General features: G+C 43.2%; 1 pseudogene across 1 annotated transcript; it reads left to right on the forward strand.

The window, feature by feature from the left end:
• Positions 1 to 1,209: 1,209 nt before the first annotated feature.
• Positions 1,210 to 1,741, forward strand: LOC307116468 (deoxyuridine 5'-triphosphate nucleotidohydrolase-like; annotated as a pseudogene). Its single transcript has one exon. The product of its transcript is annotated as a deoxyuridine 5'-triphosphate nucleotidohydrolase-like (transcript).
• Positions 1,742 to 4,598: the final 2,857 nt, after the last annotated feature.

A 4,598-nucleotide genomic window follows, 5' to 3' on the forward strand; every position in this document is an offset into this window, starting at 1 on the left:
GAATTTATTTTCCTTCTACAATTGAAACTTTATAGCCTGGAGCGGAGCCAAGCCTGGGGCTCCCTCCGAGGCCGGCAGCCATTTGTGTTGGGGTTATAATTGAAACTTTGTTGCCTTAAGCGGGTGGGCCCGGCCAGGGTGTGCAGAAAGCTTTGCTTCCCCTGTTGCCGGCAGCAACCCTGGCCTGCTCTCTCAAGCTCCATTCTGCGGCCATTTCTGTTTGAATTTGTTAACCTTCTATAATTGAAAGTTTGTAGCTTGAGTGGAGGCTTAGGCCTGGCAAGGGCAGGTGGAAAGCTTGGCTTCCTCTGTTACCTAGGAAACCTTGCTCTCTGTGGCTGTAGCCATCTTGGTTGGGTTAATTTGCATACTCACTCTGATTGGATAGTGGGCGTGGCTTGTGGGTGTGTCAGAGGTATGGTCAATTTGCATATTTGTCTATTATTAGGTAGGATATATATATATATATATATATATAGAGAGAGAGAGAGAGAGAGAGAGAGAGAGAGAGAGAAGAGAGAGAGAGAGAGAGAGAGAGAAAGAGAGAGAGAGAAAGAGAGAGAGAGAGAGAGAAAGAGAGAGAGGCCTGGTGAATTAATTCGTGCATGGGTGGGGTCCGGCCCGCCTGGCCAGGGGTAGGGGACATGGGCGGTTAGCCGGACTGCCTGCTGGTCGAACTCCTGGTCAAGGGGACAATTTGCATATTAGCCTTTTATTATATAGGATATACACTGAGTGGCCAGATTATTATGCGTTCAGAGATCATAATAATCTGGCCACTCAGTGTATAAGGATAATTCTGAATCCTAATATCCCCAAGACCTCTAAATCAAACCTTTCTGTGTGACTGTATATGAAAGGCAGTGCAATTAACTCAGAGTTCCAGTTACTATATTTGTGCTTCTGGACAAATAGTTAACCTATCCAAGTAGGATAAATTTGATGTGAGACTCTTGCACCCTTAGAATTAACTAGGTCTTTTCTATCCCAGCTTAGGTATAGAATTCTAGAATTGAGGGCCTTCAGGAGGGCTCGTCCTGCCTCCATCCAGGTGCTTGGAGTGTAAATCTGGCAGTCTTTTCCAGGACAACAGCTGCTCTTTGCTAGAGGTGGAGCATGGGAAGAAGATAAACCCTTATGCAGTATGGGCACAAAGAATAGCTGGAAGTAGAATACTTTAAAAAGAAACAAGAGGCGTTCCTCCCTGCCATGCGGTGTTCCGAAGACACACTTGCCGTCCGCCCCAGCAAGCGGCCCCGGCCTTCGGAGGAGGGTGGCCTGCGGCTCCACGTCATGTGGCCTGTGAGGCTCTCAGAGCACGCCCCCGCCCCCACCAAGGGGTCCGCCCGCGGTGGGCTAGGGCCTGCACAGTGCCTTTGATTACACAGTGCCACCCGTGCAGAAAACCCTTGTGAAAACCCACATTCAGATAGCTCTTCCTTCTGGCTGCTATGGAAGAGTAGCCCCACGTTCCGGCTGGGCTGCAGAACACTTTATAGGTGTAGGAGCTGGTGTTACAGATGAAGATTATAGAGGAAATCTTGGTGTTGTACTGTTTAATTTTGGCAAAGAAAAATTTGAAGTAAAAAAGGGAGACCGAATTGCACTGCTCATTTGTGAACAGATTTTTTATCCAGAAATAGAGGAAGTTCAAGTTTTGGATGACACTGAAAGGGGCTCAGGAGGTTTTGGTTCTACTGGAAAAATTAAATTTATGCCAAAAATAGAAAATGAGAAATAAAGAGTTTTTCTCTTTGGTGTTCTGCACTTGTATAAATTTAACAGGTTTAGATTCTAAAAATATTTGTTTCTCTTATGATCAAGGAAGAAAGTACTCTGTTGGGATCACATTGAACTTTTTTTTGTGTTTTTCTACATTTGTTGTTTTATAAGTATTCATGGTAACCTAATAGTTTTTGGTGGTGTTTTTTTTTTTTTTTCTTCAATCAAATGTATATCAATTATAGATTCCCAGAACTGTATTATTTAAATCACTAAATACTCCCCATTCAACAACTTATTCTTTGGTTTGCTTTATAAATCATAAGCAAAGCCTTTTATTCAATAAATTTGAATTCTTTCACAGATACAAATTATTATGTAAATGGAACTAAAAGATAATAAAAAGTTAAAGTAAAAAAAAAAAAGATACTTAATACCGACTACAGGGAAAAAAGGTACAATGTTCTGCTTTAAGAATTTTAAGGGTGGGGAGATCCAAGATGGCTGCCAACAAGACAGCAGGCTGCAAGATAGTCTGTGAGTAAGAGCGAAAGGAGAGTGCATGGACGTGTGGGGAGTGTCTGTATTTGTGAGTGAGGGACAGCTATATTCCACAGGACTGTTGAGGACTGGCAGACCAGACTCCCCTGGCTGGGCAGCCTCTACTGCTACTGAAATCTCTCCCGGTGCAGCTGGCTCTGCCGCAGAGACCATGCCATCTTGAAGGGGAGACTGGCTGTGATCAGAAGCCCAGCCTTACCTTCAACCAGGGAGACCTCGGATACCTCCCGGGACCCTACAACCACAAAGCCCAAAGACCAGCTGCCTCAGCTGCGGACCTACAAACACCGAGACTCCAGCCTCCCCGACTATGGGTGCCTAAAAAGTCTGTCAAGGGGGAGACAAAGCAGCGCGAATACGCAGATGAGCCCTGTGCCTTCTCACAGAGCAGATAGAAGGAACAGCTAAATAGAGCAACACCCTCCCCGCCCCAGAATTGATGAATTAAACACAGCTGGTGAGGCAATCTGGGGATGGAAAGATCAGATATCACCTAGAGAAAGGCAAGATCTGGGATCCAGGCTGGAAGGAGAAATGCACACAGCAGGAACTAGAGTCTCAGAGGAAGACTGCGCCCCACAAAATCTGCAGCCGTTATGGTCAGTGTAGCCCTCAAATGTAGAAGGGGGTCCACAGGGATGATGGCAGAAATGGACTCTAGGTATTAGCCCACAGCTGGGCTGAGCCCAGAAAGGCAGCCTGAAGTACTATACCGGCTGTGCAGTGCCAGGGGAAAAAGACGTGAGTCGGCGTACTTCCCTTGGCTTTTTTCCTTTTTATCTCCTTGCTTTTGCTTGCTCAGTCCAGTACATAGGATCTTCCAATTAAAAAAAAAAAATCACTGAGACTACAGGGGAAAGTTGTTTACGTGGAAACTGGGGATCAGAGTGGAGAGAGACGAACAGGAAACCAGCTCTGGGGCAGTCCATCCCTCCAACCCATTATTAAGTGCTGCAGGGAAAGAAAAATCTAAGCACTGGGTAGAGGGGCTTTTAGCCCCAGATATTAATATAGAAACACTGCCAACCAGGGGTTGTATCAGAAATTGACTCTTGTGTAAATACAAAGAGCTGATTCTTTGAAAGGGTAAACAAGATTGATGACCCTCTAGCCAGGCTCACCAAGAAACAAAGAGAGAGGACCCAAATAAACAAAACCAGAAATGAAAGCAGTGAAGTAACAACCGATCCCACAGAAATACAAATGATTATGAAAAAATACTATGAACAACTCTATTCCAACAAATTGGACAACCTAGATGAAATGCATATATTCTTAGAGTAATAAGAATAATCAAGCCGAAACTGGTTTGGCTCAGTGGATAGAGCGTCAGCCTGCGGACTGAAGGGTCCCGGGTTCGATTCCGGTCAAGGGCATGTACCTTGGTTGCGGGCACATCCCCAGTAGGGGGTGTGCAAGAGGCAGCTGATCGATGATTCTCTCTCATCGATGTTTCTAACTCTCTATCCCTCTCTCTTCCTCTCTGTAAAAAATCAATAAAACATATTTTAAAAAAAAAGAATAATCAAGAATAAAAAAAAAATGAATAGGCTAATAACTACCAAAGAAATTGAAGCAGTAATCAAATATCTTCCAGCAAACAAAAGCCCTGGTCCAGACAGCTTTACAGGGGAGTTCTACCAAGCATTCAAAGAAGAATTAAAACCTATCCTCCTCAGACTATTCCAAAAAATTCAAGAGTTAGGCACACTTTTAAGCTCTTTCTATGAAGCCAGCATTACCCTAATCCCCAAACCAGATAAAGACACCAAAAAAAAAAAAAAAAAAAAAGAGAGAGAGAGAACCTCAGGCCAATATCCTTGATGAACATAAATGCTAAAATTCTCAACAAAATTCTAGCAAGTCAGATTCAGCATTACATTAGAAAGATCATACATGATGACCAAGTGGGATTTATTCCGGGGATGCGAGGATGATACAATATCTGCAAATCAATAAATGTGATCCATTACATAAACAAACAGAGACAAAAATCACATAATCATATCAATTGATGCGGAAAAAGCATTTGACAAAATCCAACACCCTTTCTTGATAAAAATTCTCAGCAAAGTGTGAATAGAGGGATTATACCTCAATATAATAAAAGCCTTATATGAGAAACCTACAGCCAACATCATACTCAATGGACAAAAACTAAACTCATTTCCCCTAAGAGCAGGAACAAGACAGGGATGCCCACTCTGACCATTCCTGTTTGATATAGTACTGGAAGTGCTAGCCATATCTATCAGAGAAGAAGAAGATATAAAAGGCATCCAAATTGGAAAAGAAGAAGTAAAGATGAGATGATA

The sequence above is a fragment of the Cnephaeus nilssonii genome, assembly GCF_951640355.1.
Source record: "Cnephaeus nilssonii genome assembly, chromosome: 1".
Lineage (NCBI taxonomy): Eukaryota > Metazoa > Chordata > Mammalia > Chiroptera > Vespertilionidae > Cnephaeus > Cnephaeus nilssonii.